Source organism: Schistocerca gregaria, chromosome 5 (genome assembly GCF_023897955.1).
Source record: "Schistocerca gregaria isolate iqSchGreg1 chromosome 5, iqSchGreg1.2, whole genome shotgun sequence".
In the NCBI taxonomy this organism is placed as follows: domain Eukaryota; kingdom Metazoa; phylum Arthropoda; class Insecta; order Orthoptera; family Acrididae; genus Schistocerca; species Schistocerca gregaria.
In genome coordinates this window covers 73,534,217-73,549,420 of record NC_064924.1, presented here as the reverse complement: position 1 = coordinate 73,549,420, position 15,204 = coordinate 73,534,217, and the positions used below count along the sequence as shown (strand labels likewise).

The window sequence follows — 15,204 nt, the reverse complement described above, 5'->3', positions numbered from 1 at the left end:
GTCCTTATAATGTAGCCGCACGGCAGAAGAAGGCTTCGCCACTCCTCCCAACACACGCAATCGCCGTTTTCGGTGGCACATTTGTGGTAGTAACGTGAGGAATGAAGAACGAAACGAAAGTGACTCTCAAAAATAACACAAACAACGACCCAAACGAAACACGCCAAACATGTCTGTCGCGCGGGAATTGGTGAAGTCCACGCAATTCCGGCAGCAGCAAACATATTTCGTCTTCTCGATTAGTTTGATTTCCGTGCCCAGGAGGCAACCACATCAACACAAAGTACCTTCAAGCACCGTCTCACATTCTCAGGGACAATTCAATGACATTCTGGCAATAGTCGCAAAAAAGGTAAAAGTCGACAGTAGGGAACAAGCGTCAAATCTAGGAGAGAAGACCAAAAGGGACATTCCTAAGGACAACCGCCCAAAATGGCGGAAGAAAAGTCGATCAGGTGAGACAAATTACTGTCAGACATCAAGAAAAAGGAACAATGTACCATTCCGCACACCCCACCAGAATGAACAGTGGAATGGGGAGTACATAATCACGGCCGAAGAGAAATATGTAAATTGGTAAATGCGGTCCGTAAAGGGACATCTAAAAATCGGGCATAATTGGAAACACCCTCCCCCCATGAACCATGGACCTTGCCGTTGGTGGGGAGGCTTGCGTGCCTCAGCGATACAGATGGCCGTACCGTAGGTGCAACCACAACGGAGGGGTATCTGTTGAGAGGCCAGACAAACGTGTGGTTCCTGAAGAGGGGCAGCAGCCTTTTCAGTAGTTGCAGGGGCAACAGTCTGGATGATTGACTGATCTGGCCTTGCAACATTAACCAAAACGGCCTTGCTGTACTGGTACTGCAAACGGCTGAAAGCAAGGGGAAACTACAGCCGTAATTTTTCCCGAGGACATGCAGCTTTACTGTATGATTAAATGATGATGGCATCCTCTTGGGTAAAATATTCCGGAGGTAAAATAGTCCCCCATTCGGATCTCTGGGCGGGGACTACTCAGGAGGATGTCGTTATCAGGAGAAAGAAAACTGGCGTTCTACGGATTGGAGCATGGAATGTCAGATCCCTTAATCGGGCAGGTAGGTTAGAAAATTTAAAAAGGGAAATGGATAGGTTAAAGTTAGATATAGTGGGAATTAGTGAAGTTCGGTGGCAGGAGGAACAAAACTTCTGGTCAGGTAACTACAGGGTTATAAACACAAAATCAAATAGGGGTAATGCAGGAGTAGGTTTAATAATGAATAGGGAAATAGGAATGCGGGTAAGCTACTACAAACAACATAGTGAACACATTATTGTGGCCAAGATAGATACGAAGCCCACACCTACTACAGTAGTACAAGTTTATATGCCAACTAGCTCTGCAGATGATGAAGAAATTGAAGAAATGTACGATGAAATAAAAGAAATTATTCAGATAGTGAAGGGAGACGAAAATTTAATAGTAATGGGTGACTGGAATTCGAGTGTAGGAAAAGGGAGAGAAGGAAACATAGTAGGTGAATATGGATTGGGGCTAAGAAATGAAAGAGGAAGCCGCCTAGTAGAATTTTGCACAGAGCACAACTTAATCATAGCTAACACTTGGTTTAAGAATCATGAAAGAAGGTTGTATACATGGAAGAACCCTGGAGATACTAAAAGGTATCAGATAGATTATATAATGGTAAGACAGAGATTTAGGAACCAGGTTTTAAGTTTTAAGACATTTCCAGGGGCAGATGTGGACTCTGACCACAATCTATTGGTTATGCCCTGTAGATTAAAACTGAAGAAACTGCAAACATGTGGGAAATTAAGGAGATGGGACCTGGATAAACTGAAAGAACCAGAGGTTGTACAGAGTTTCAGAGAGAGCATAAGGGAACAATTGACAGGAATAGGGGAAAGAAATACAGTAGAAGAAGAATGGGTAGCTCTGAGGGATGTAGTAGTGAAGGCAGCAGAGGATAAAGTACGTACAAAGACGAGGGCTGCTAGAAATCCTTGGGTAACAGAAGAAATATTGAATTTAATTGATGAAAGGAGAAAATATAAAAATGCAGTAAATGAAGCAGGCAAAAAGGAATACAAACGTCTCAAAAATGAGATCGACAGGAAGTGCAAAATGGCTAAACAGGGATGGCTAGAGGACAAATGTAAGGATGTAGAAGCTTATCTCACTAGGGGTAAGATAGATACTGCCTACAGGAAAATTAAAGAGACCTTTGGAGAGAAGAGAACCACGTGTATGAATATCAAGAGCTCAGATGGCAGCCCAGTTCTAAGCAAAGAAGGGAAGGCAGAAAGGTGGAAGGAGTATATAGAAGGTTTATACAAGGGCTATGTACTTGAGGACAATATTATGGAAATGGAAGAGGATGTAGATGAAGACGAAATGGGAGATACGATACTGCGTGAAGAGTTTGACAGAGCACTGAAAGACCTGAGTCGAAACAAGGCCCCCGGAGTAGAAAACATTCCATTAGAACTACTGACGGCCTTGGGAGAGCCAGTCATGACAAAACTCTACCAGCTGGTGAGCAAGATGTATGAGACAGGTGAAATACCCTCAGACTTCAAGAAGAATATAATAATTCCAATCCCAAAGAAAGCAGGTGCTGACAGATGTGAAAATTACCGAACTATCAGTTTAATAAGCCACGGCTGCAAAATACTAACGCGAATTCTTTACAGACGAATGGAAAAACTGGTAGATGCAGACCTCGGGGAGGATCAGTTTGGATTCCGTCGAAATGTTGGAACACGTGAGGCAATACTGACCTTACGACTTATCTTAGAAGAAAGATTAAGAAAAGGCAAACCTACGTTTATAGCATTTGTAGACTTAGAGAAAGCTTTTGACAATGTTGACTGGAATACTCTTTTTCAAATTCTAAAGGTGGCAGGGGTAAAATACAGGGAGCGAAAGGCTATTTATAATTTGTACAGAAACCAGATGGCAGTAATAAGAGTCGAGGGGCATGAAAGGGAAGCAGTGGTTGGGAAAGGAGTGAGACAGGGTTGTAGCCTCTCCCCGATGTTATTCAATCTGTATATTGAGCAAGCAGTAAAGGAAACAAAAGAAAAATTTGGAGTAGGTATTAAAATTCATGGAGACGAAGTAAAAACTTTGAGGTTCGCCGATGACATTGTAATTCTGTCAGAGACGGCAAAGGACTTGGAAGAGCAGTTGAACGGAATGGACAGTGTCTTGAAAGGAGGATATAAGATGAACATTAACAAAAGCAAAACGAGGATAATGGAATGTAGTCAAATTAAATCGGGTGATGCTGAGGGAATTAGATTAGGAAATGAGACACTTAAAGTAGTAAAGGAGTTTTGCTATTTAGGAAGTAAAATAACTGAAGATGGTCGAAGTAGAGAGGATATAAAATGTAGACTGGCAATGGCAAGGAAAGCGTTTCTGAAGAAGAGAAATTTGTTAACATCGAATATAGATTTATGTATCAGGAAGTCGTTTCTGAAAGTATTTGTTTGGAGTGTAGCCATGTATGGAAGTGAAACATGGACGATAACTAGTTTGGACAAGAAGAGAATAGAAGCTTTTGAAATGTGGTGCTACAGAAGAATACTGAAGATAAGGTGGATAGATCACGTAACTAATGAGGAGGTATTGAATAGGATTGGGGAGAAGAGAAGTTTGTGGCACAACTTGACTAGAAGAAGGGATCGGTTGGTAGGACATGTTTTGAGGCATCAAGGGATCACAAATTTAGCATTGGAGGGCAGCGTGGAGGGTAAAAATCGTAGAGGGAGACCGAGAGATGAGTACACTAAGCAGATTCAGAAGGATGTAGGTTGCAGTAGGTACCGGGAGATGAAGCAGCTTGCACAGGATAGAGTAGCATGGAGAGCTGCATCAAACCAGTCTCAGGACTGAAGACAACAACAACAATTGGAAACACACTGCGGGTTCTGTTTCTCCCGTCCATAATAGTCCCAAAGATACGTCAAAAACTGCAAGCGATCCATGAGGCGGAGAGAGAAAATCGCATGTGCGGCATGTGATGCGATCCACGCGGTAGCGTTTCTCTTGGTGGCAGGATACGGCCGCCAGTCGGGAACCAGGACATACAAAGGTTGTATGGCACGCGGGGTGGTCCTATTGATCAACGCCAACATCTCACAGGTGGCATCCCACACCTCTTTAAACTGGGGGCACACAAAGCGGTGTTCGATCGTGTCCTCAGCTGCGCACAGCCCACAGAGGCCACTCGGGAGGAGATTGATTGCGTGGAGTTTCGCATTCGTGGCAACGGTGCGGTTCACATCTTTATACCAGGTATCCCGAACATCTGGGGACAACAATTTACTGGAAATGTTGGACCACACCGTCCGCCAATCGTATTGCGGCAACCTCAAATCCCATTTATTAGACGGCAGAATGCCGCGGAGGGCCTCTGCGATGGCGCTGACGCTACCCCTGCGCCGGTCGTCACCTATCAGATAGCTGGTGTGGAGGAAATACTGGCGAACGAAATTCAATTAGTACGGGATAGCCTGGACAGAGACAGGCGCGCGGAGAGAAGCAGGGCGGTAAAGGTCGAAGAGTACCGACGTGGGGCACAGCCCGGCATTGGCTATTACACAGTTGGTCCGGTGGAGCAAAAGAGCAGCACCCTGTCCGGCGGAAGCGTACAAATATTGTAGGCGACTTTAAAGATTTCGCCTCTCCAGACCAACCAAGAAACAGCATACTTGATGGCCCATTCGATCTCCTTCGGCACCGGCAAAACTTGAGCCAAGTACCAAGCGTTGGCCAACAGTTGGGTATTAACAACCGAAACCCTCTCCAACAATGTTAAGTTTCGTTTGGCGGCAGCCCGAGTCATCGCTCGAACAGAATATAACACCGCGCGCCAATTTAACACTGCCATCTGTTGTACATTTGCAGTCATCTGAATACCGAGAATTGTATGTCGCAACTTTATGCCGTACCAATCACGACGGACAGCCCTGATGGTCGCAGTAAGTGGCAGTAAAACGGACTTACGGGGATTCACAACCGCACCCGATGCCGTTTCAAATTGGTGAAGGATGAGTCGTAATGTGTCTATATCGGCAGGACGTTGAATAAAAACTCCCAAATCATCCGCATACGCCCGACAAACAAGCGAACCCGTACCAAACGGGATGCCGTGGCAAACATTCGTTATTTTGCGGAGCAGAGGATCCAAGGCTAAAACGAATAACCCCATGGAAAGCGGGCACCCTTGGCGGACGGATCTGTTCATCCTGAGAATATCACCGGCCTGGCCATGAATAAGGATTCTGGAAGTAGCCGACTGCAAAAGGTGGGAGACCACACGCGTGAATTTTATACCAAACCCCAATTTAGACATGACCCGCCGCAAGTACTCGTGACTGATGCGATCAAACGCATTGTGAAAATCAATGGAAAGTATCGCAGCCCGGCCGCCACGGCGGGACGTGACATAAGCGATGCACTCACGATACGCGAGGACAGCATCAAATATAGTCCGTCCAGGTACGGCACACGATTGAGAAGGACTAATGACGGACTTCAACACCGGCCGAAAACGGTGTGAAAAGCAGCGTGTTACGATTTTATAATCGGCGTTTAATAGAGTAATCGGCCGTAAAGTCACTGCACTTAGGGTGCCAGTCGTTTTCGGGATGAGGACGATGAGACCCTCTAAAAATTCTTCTGGCACATCGAGACCATTATGTATTTCGTTAACCATGTCAACGAAAGTGTCAGTTAAAAGACCGGAAAACTTCATATAAAATTCCACAGGGATACCGTCATTGCCAGGGGCTTTTCCCTTCGGGCTAGCCTTAACGGCGGCAGAAACATCAGCAGCTGTAAAACGCTCATTTAAAAGAAGTCTATCCTGACGCGTTAAAATAGAAGGAATGTCGTGTAAAAACGTCTGCAAGGAGGCGTCATTCAAAGGTTGAAATTGAAACTGGGTAGAATAGTGATCGTAAATTTCTTCCCGAATCACCCGTCGATCTGAAGTCTTAAAACCGTCACGCGTTATCCAGTCTTTGAATAATAGTTTGTCACGTCGCAGACGGGCTCTTTGTAAATGGTACAATGAAAGTGGTTCCTTCAACGTGGGATCAAAAGGCCTGCTACGGACAACAGAGCCTTGTGCCTTCCGATGCAGATGGTTCAAAATCTTCGTCTTAATTTTCCGTAACGTGGGAAGGAGTTCAGGACGGTCGGTAATCCGAGTAATTAAATCCCGTAAACAATCGCGATAAAAAGTGACCGTCATCATTTCCCAGTGGGCCTTGTCACGACTATAATTAATTAGCAAAGTACGAATTGCCGGTTTAGCGTGACGCAGCCACCAATCGACAGTAGAACGCGCCTGTGGGCGGCGCTGACGAAGTTGCTCCCACAAAAAATGCACCTGTTCGATAAGACTGACGTCATCCAAAACACTAACATTGAATTTCCAATAAGAGCGCGTACGTTCCGGGCGAACATACGGGATGTTAAAAGCACACAAGTAGCCACAATGATTCGAAAAAACGACGATTCTAGCAGTGAGGTCCGGCGAGATATATATTCTGTCCAATCTACTATGCCCGGTGGGATAAAAATAAGTAAAACCTTTAGCAGTCGGACTAAAGCGAAGCCACGTGTCCTCAAGCTTGTAAGCGTCGATTAAAGTTTGCAGCGCAAGACACTTATTCGCCGTCGGTTCCTGGTCGGCATCACGCACAACACAATTAAAATCCCCACCTAAGATTATCCGTCGGTGGTTCCGATGGAAGAGCTGACATAAATCATTATGGAAAAAAGTACTCCTCAGACGTTTATTGTCAGTTCCAGAGGGGGCGTAAACGTTAACAAAAAATATGTCGCAGATAACACATGCCAAACCTCGTCCATTCGGTAAAATTTCTATGTTTTTATACTCTACCCCGGGCGTGATTAAAATAGCTGTACCAAAGGTCGCTTCTGGATCAATATTAAGAATAACATTATAGGCAGTAAGATGCGGGACAACGTCAGCTGTAATTTCTTGACGGAAAATCACATCGCAACGAGCAGATTGTAAAAATTGTAAAAGGGCGTTAAGTTTACGGTCACTGCGGATTTTATTGGCATTAAGCGTCAGGACGCGCAACTGGTGGAAGGCACGCGTCAGGGTGGACTCTTTATATTAAGCGGAACTAAAAGAATTGATCCTCCTCCACATCTTCAGACCACTGCATAGCGTCCGAAGGATCAGGTGCGGTGTCCGGAACGGCCCGGGAAGCGGGGGTGGCGGGCACTGACACAGGTGGACCGTGCACGAAAGGCGCGTCGCGACGCTCTTGGACCAAAGTGTCCGTCAGTCCTTCAACGGCCTGTTCGAAGGAGACGTCGACGCCCTCAGTTTTCGAACGTTTCCTAGACCTCCTACGCTTCGGTTTAGGATCGGCAGGGGCGGACTGAGTGGAAACTTGGGACACTTCTCTCGGCACTGCTAACATCTGCCTCGCCGGCAATGGACGGGCCGGCTGTGACGGCAATTTCCGCTTGTCTGTCGGTGGGGCGGGGACCGAAATCGGCCGCGGTGACTCGGCCAACATTTCAGAAGCCTCCGCAACAGGGACTTCCGGAACACTGACAGCTGGCAAATCAGCAATACGGACCTCGCTAGGGGTAAAACTTTGTTCTGACACAACCGGGGGCACGACAAGTGTCGGCGGAGTCACAGTTTCGGACACAGGAGTGACAGCCGCAGGAGCGGCAGAAACCGGTCGGTCGGGCGGGGCGAGCGAGGGGGCTCCAACCAACGCGCCTGCGTACGTGGTGGTGTCAACGGCTTCGCGCGGCAGCTGAGCCGGCTTGCGCAAAGTGCAGGTCTGTCGCAAATGATCCGTTTTGCCACACACGGAGCACGTCTGCGGCTGCCCACTATAGCAGAGGGAAGCTCGCGTGCCAGCAATGAGCAAATACGACGGTATATGTTTCTTCAAGTCCATACGAACCGTCCGAACACCACTGAGAACCCGGTACCTAAAACCTGCAGGCCACACATCATTCTCCACACTAAGAACGGTACCAAATTCTCCGAGTTTACGAGCAATGGCCTCATTGGAGCATTCGAACGGAACATTATAAACTTTTACATTGCGAATGCCAAAGCCCGCCTGCAGAATCAACACATCCGACAAAGTACCGTCCACGTGCTTAAACTTCTTAACGCCACCACTTTCCTTAACGAGCTTGTCTACCAAATCCGCGGTCGGAAGTTTCAAGAACACAGAATTTTGAATAAAATCCAGCTGAATGCCCACCAAATCAGATTCGGGAATACGCAATTCCGAAAAGACCCATTCATGTACATCAATCGGCGACGGCCTAGCCGCGTTCCTATCAAAAACACATTCTACGGAGTTATTCCGATTCATAGTAATGCGTCAATAAACTTACAGTAATAGGTAGATGAAAGGAACGCGGTCACCGATCCGAATACTAATGTTGTTGCTTATCGTCGGTGATCGTACCAGAACAGTTGATTTTTCCTTTTTTTAGGTTTTTATTTAATTATTTAGTTTTTGGAATTTAGCGCTCCTACAAAACAGTAGGCTCTGACGTATTTCAAGAGCACATCTGTCGATTCGCAGTGTTCCGTTACTTTCAAGGAGTTCCTATCACTCTTCCTTCGCGCATTCTTGCTCAAACTGAGTTCATTAGTGTAATTTCGCATCTTACGTTTAATACAGTAGTTTAAAATGATGGTGGGAGCATCTTTGTCGCACCTGAGTATGAAAAGAGGGCTGGCAGGTGTAGCGACGTAAAAAGGAAAAAATGAGAGGGAGCCAACAGCACCTTTTTTTTGTAACGTATATAAACTTTTATTTACAATATTTAACAATTACAAATCTTTACATTCAATGGTGTACTTGATTACTGAACGGTGATATTCATTTTTACGTTTTCTGTTCTGATTGTTCTTTTGATAGTTCTTGGCCGAGTTACAACACATTTATTCACTGAGTGTCCTTCAGATAGATTTTCCTCTCTGTTTTTTATGTCTTTTAATTACAAAACTTCCGTTACTTCGATTTTTTTTAAATTTACATGAAATGGAACAAAAAAACAAATTTGCGTCTATGGTATTTGAAATGCACCTATTTTTGCATTTTTGCTATATGTTTTCCAAAGGCGAAATGGGGAATATAGACCAGAAACATCTATGTGATTAAGTTCGTGAATGCCGGGAATTATTAATGTTCTGCGTGAGGGCGCACGCGGCAGTTATCACGGAGTTTGGTGCGAAGAATGTCTAATGTTACAATTATCGTTAGTTGCTAGGAGGCCTGCTGCGTTAGGCACATGATAGGCAAAATGTATATATATACATATAGCACAGAACTTAAAAACACAACGAATCGAATCATAGAACTAAAACAAACACAACAAAAAACAGCAATCAAAAAAATCAAATCAAAAAGCAAAAAAAAAATCTAAAAAAATAAATACAAAGAAAAAAAATACCTTCAGTGGAGAGAGAGAGAGAGGATGTGAGTGAGAGAACACATTAATTACATGAAATACACTATTGACATTTTGTTGTTTTCTTGAAACACTTCTTTGTATCCTTTACACTAATTGAATGGCTGATCATTTCCTTTCACCTGCTTTATTTGGCAATTGGACACTGTATGATTATAATTGGCACACGTCACTCTCACTTTGGCACTGCTACAACTACGCACTTCACTTTGTACACATTTTTGTAAACGCTTTCCGCGCTGCACCACTCTTGCCGTCGGGGCTTTGGAGGGCTCGGTGGGTGACGTCCTCAGCGACTGAGGTATGGGTGTTGCAGGAGGGCGTCGGTCACGTCGTGTTGAAGGCGTCTCGGAAGGCGGCGTCCAGCGGGACCTGCAGGAAGTTCTGGAAGGTGTCGCGGTACTTGGAGCGTTGTTTGGCCCTCCTGTGTTCCTCCCACAGGTCCGTGAGGAACTGCGCCTTGTCGGTCTGCCGTTTGGTGACGATGGCGTGTGCCGTCATGGCGATGATCCACATTGTGGCCAGGGGTTTCGCGTTGGGGAAAGGCTTCGCGTCCGGGACAGTGACAGCTGAGACATGTATCGCCCTCTCGTCGGTTCTGTTGATGTGGGCGATCATTCTTCTCGCTGTCGCCCATATTTCCCCGCTCTCTCTGCAGCCAAAACGATGCTCAATGGTGTCGGTCTGGTTGCAGAGTTCGCCGTTTGGGGATTCCCGCATTTTTATGCGTGCCAGTTTTTCGTTTGTCGGCACTGTCCGGTGGATGATTTTATACCACGTGTCCCTGGCGTGCTCCGGAAGTGTCCGTTCCGAGACGTTCTTCCAGACCTGTGGCCAGTCGTGGTCTGGAAGTCTCGGCTCTATTTTGGACTTTCTTGCCTTCCCCCTCAGAGCGCTGTAGATCCTCCTTGCCGTTCTTTGTTGTGGGTTGGCGACAACCGCGGTGATGTAACTCTTCTCGATTACCATCTGCTTTATGTGCCGCAACTTGAATGGAATGTGGGTGGTGTCCACTGGATCATCTTCAGAGTCCGGTTTGTATTCGTTGATCAGGCAGGACGTTATGCTGTTGTTGTTCTGGTGCTTTATTTTCATCGCACGGTGGAGGAGCAGTGCCGCGCATTTTGTTCTTACGTCCGTCAGACCGAGTCTGCCTTCGTCCCTCGAGAGGAAACACGTCGCCTGGGAGACCTTGAAGATTTCCCGCCTCCACAGCAGGTAGAACGCTGCGCCTCCTATCGCTCGCGCAATTTCTGTGGGAGCGCATAGTACTTGGGCCATGTACCATTCTTTCGACAGGATCGTTTCGTTTACCAACTGCACTCTTTGGCTCAGCGTCAGGCTCCGGTTCGCGTGTGTCCTCGCGAGCCCTCTCGTTGTGTTCAAGACGCTGCGCCAGTTTTGTGCTGCCATTTTCAATGGGCACTGTTGTATTTCCACTCCGAGTGCCCTATGGTTGTTTGTCACTCGGTACCACTGTCTCGCTGGTCGCAGTCTGCCGTTGCCTATTGGTAGTAACACTGTCTTCCTCGGATTCGTTTTGGCACCTGAAGCCTTTTCGAAAGATTCCATGATAGGCTGGATTATATCTAGTTCTTCGTTTTGGATGAATATGCCCATGTCGTCGGCATAGGCCATACATGCGATGTTTGTTGCACCCATTGTGTATCCTCCTACTTCAGCTGTTAGTTTTCGTAGTAGTGGGTCGAGAGCTATTATGAAGAGAGCCATCGATAATGGACATCCTTGCCTAACGGATCTTCCCAGTCTTATTGACTTGGAAGTCCATCCGTTTATTGTCACTTTTGAGGTGGCATTTGTGATGACGTTCCTGATTGTTCTACCGAATTTTGGTCCGAATCCGAGACGTGCGATAGTTTTCAGCAGGTACCGGTGACTGATCCTGTCGAAAGCCTTGTGGAAATCGACACAGATTACGGCTGCGGGTCTCCTCGTTGTTGCTGCGTGGGTATAATGTGCCTGTATGTGCAGACGGCGTCGAAAATGTTCCTGCCGAACACTGCACAAGTTTGCCAAGGGCTAATGGCTTTCTGTAGCGCGATCTTGATGTTTGCAGACAGGCACTTTGCTGCTACTTTGTAGTCTGAATTTAGAAGAGTTATTGTCCGAAAGTCTTCGATTTTGTTGGCTGCCTTGATTTGGGGAGCAGAATCACCGTCCCTTGCAGGAATTTTGGAGGCAATTCTGTCCAGTTCAGAACTTCGTTTACTATCTCGGTGAGTATTCCACCGACTGTGCCCCAGAGCGCAGTGTAGAATGCTGTTGGGATTCCGTCTGCGCCCGGTGCCCTTCCGTTTCTGCTGTCTTTGATGGCGGCTTTCACATCGTCATCTGTGACGTTTTCGTTCAGTAGTGCCCGGTCTGCGTTGGTAAGCATCCGGCGGGTTTCTTGCAGGATCCTCGCCATTTCTCCGTCGTCATTTTCTTCTCCTCGGAACAGGTCGTTGAAATGGCCTTCGACGTGGCTCATGATGTCTTTCTTCGTCGTTAACCTGTTCCCGTTCTGTCGACGAGTTGTCTTATTTGTTTGCTATTAGCCCTCTGTCTTTCCCTGTGCAGGTGGTGCAGCGTGGCAGGTTCATCCTCGATTTCGCCGTTTGTCTGGCTACGGGCGATCACTCCTCTCATTTAGTCTCTCTTCAGGCTCAGTATACGTGCCTTGAGTCTTCTTATCCGCCGCAGAAAAAGTTCGTCGTCCGCAGGGGCGTCCATCGCGTCTCGGAGGCATTGTGTGTAGAAGTCTGCCGTATTTCTTTCCCAGAAAGCCTTCTCAGCGCTGTACCTTATCAGTTCCCGTCTTACTTGCGGCTTGGCGTGTTCTACCCACCACTCGGTAGTGGAATTATATTCGCCTCGCCGCTGTCTGCATGCCTGGATCGTGTCGGCAATTTCCTGCTTTAGCTTTTCATCCGTGAGGTGGCTTGTATTTAGCTTCCACGTCCCTCTTCCTGCTGGAAGCTTGCTTCTCGGTAGACGGAGTTTGCACTGGTAGGCACAGTGATCTGAGAAGATCACAGGGCAGACTTCTACTTGTGTGACAGAGGCGGCCATCTCTCTGTTTATGTACACTCTATCGATTCTGCTTCTGCCGTGGTTATACAGGTACGTGAACACTGTGTGATTTTGGTGTAGTAGACGCCAGGTGTCTGCTAATTTTAGACGCCTAACTAAATCCTGCAGTTCGGCGCACAAGTTGGGTACCGGGATCTAGTCTTCGGGTGAAATTACGCAGTTGAAGTCACCTGCCAGCACGACGTTGTTGCTGTCAACTAGTAGCTCGCAGATGTCCTCGTTGTAAAATTTGCTCCTGGCACGCTTGTTTTCCGTTCCCGACGGAGCGTAAATGTTTACAAAATCAGTGTCTTCCACCTTCACTGCTATTCCGCGTCCGTCGGGCATCATTTTTACGTCGCCAAATTCGAGGCCGTGCCTTTTTAGTGTGGCTGTTCCGCAGCGAGTTTCTGCGTCGATGTTGCAGATGACTTCGTATCCCGGTACCTGTTCTATAGCCGTCGTGACCACCTCCTGTAACATAGCCACGTCTGCGGCTTTGTGCTGCAGGAAGTCAATTAGTGCGTCTAATTTTAGTGCGGCAGTCATTCGGTTCACGTTACACGTAATTACACTATATACTGAGCCCGAGCCCTGTTGCATTTAATCGCTTTGTGGAGGCGGGTCTGTGGAGTGCTGCGGCCGTTCTGGCCGTAGTACTACGTCCTCTGCTTTAGGGGTTGTAGCATTTATGGTTGCGGATGCCGTATCTGACTCCTCTGCTTCACATACGTCCATCTTGTCTTCGTCTTTTTCACTTGCTCCGGGGCCTTTCGGATTTCCCCAAGGCCGGGGCGTCCACGTTGTTTTCTTTCGGCTCGTCTTCTGATTCTTTCAGAATGCGGGCCAGTTTCATGACTTGCTTTTTGATGGCAGGCTCACGCGTCTCGCTGTACGGCGTGGCGGCGTCGGCGCTGGGCCCGGCCTGTGCGGCAGGGCTGTTGGCAGGCGCGGCTGTCTGCTGCGCGGGGGCGGCGGCGGCGGCAGGGGCCATGACCTCCGCGATCCTCGGTCGACTGGCGGCGGGGGAGGGGGCGGCTGCCGCGGCTGCGTCGGTCTCCATTGTACTTTCGCCCTCCGAGTCGTTTCTCCCCCGCGCTACCTGCGCTGGCCGCGGCCGGGGCCGGGACGGCGGCAGGGGGTGGGGGAGCCGCTGGACTCTCTGTGGCGGCGGCTGCGTGGAGCTTCGCGCGTTACCGCTCCAGCGTAGCTGGCAGTGGCGATTTCTTGCGGTGGATCCGCGGCTTCTGTGCGCGGCAATTGCGCCGGACGTCTGCTCCTCGGACACGTTGCCCTCATGTGCTCCGTAGAGCTGCAGATTGAGCACGTTTGGGGCTGGCCGTTGTATTGCACGACCCCCCTATGCCCTCCGATCGTTACAAACGAAGGCACGTGGTTTTTCAGCACCATCGTCACAGCTCTGACGCCAGAGTCCACCTTGTACCGGTGGCCAGCACCCCAGAACTCTCGGTTAACGGAGATTACTTCGCCATAAAGACGCAAGTAACGTCCCACTTCGTCGTCAGGCACTTCAAATGGGAGATTGTAGATCTTCAAATAACGCACACCGTATCCGGCGAAGGAGATTTTAACATCACTCACTGCGCCGTCCGTGTGTTTAAATTTACGTTTTCCACCGTGTGTGGACACAAGGGTTTCGCACCGTATTAGTGTTTTCAATTTTATAAATCAACTGTACAACGTGAAATCGAGAGTCAGCCCCTCCAGTTCCTCCTCCTCTATACGAAGTTAGTCGAACATCCACTCTTCGATTTCAAAGGCCTTCGGCCTCACGTATTCTCGATCGAATTGCAGTTGCAACGTCGTGTTCGAGCGGTTGTACGTGGCCATCGTCACTTACCGAATCATTGGATCGTGCGTTGGAAACGAACAGCTACGTCTAGCGCGGCGCAGGAACCGGCAGGCGGCGGGCGCGGCGCGGTAGGATGTCGGGCGGCGACGGCTCGGCGGCCGGTAATCCTCGCCTACCTGGGACGCACAATAGCGAGCGGCACACGTGTTCACAGGCGGGCAGCCAGCCAAGTACTAACCGGGGCCGATGTTGCTTAACTTCGGTGATCGGACGAGAACCGGTGTATTCAACATGGTATGGCCGTTGGCGTCATTATACTGTAGCCGCACGGCAGAAGAAGGCATCGCCTCTCCTCCCAATACACGCAATCGCAATTTTCGGTGGTACATTTGACGCAAAGCACGTCCTTCCACCTCGAAGGCGACGCGCAGTGCGGCGCACCGCAACGTGGCTCAGACGCACAACGCAGCTGCTCGTGGCACCACCTGGCATTCTTTTGGTTCGTGCGGCCTCCGACACTCGCGGGAGACGCACCTTGTTATTGTTGTCCGTCGCAGGGATTGCGCGCGGCCGGGCGGCGGGTGGACTGCGCGGGGTGTGGCGGTGTCCTGCTGGACCGAGGGAGGCGTTCTCAGCTGCCTGACACGCGCCGCGCTTCTAGATATTTGCGTAATTCGCACGGTGCATTCTCGGCTGTCCCCTTCCGTCCCGACGTGTCCCGACTGCCGTTCGCTGCCGCTCGGGTCGTGGTCCATATGACAGCACAAGCATGAGGAACATCTGCGAGACTGGCGCCGGACTGACCGGC

General features: G+C 48.6%; 1 pseudogene; it reads right to left on the bottom strand.

The window, feature by feature from the left end:
- Positions 1–14,586: 14,586 nt before the first annotated feature.
- On the bottom strand, positions 14,587–14,704 carry LOC126274338 (5S ribosomal RNA; annotated as a pseudogene).
- Positions 14,705–15,204: the final 500 nt, after the last annotated feature.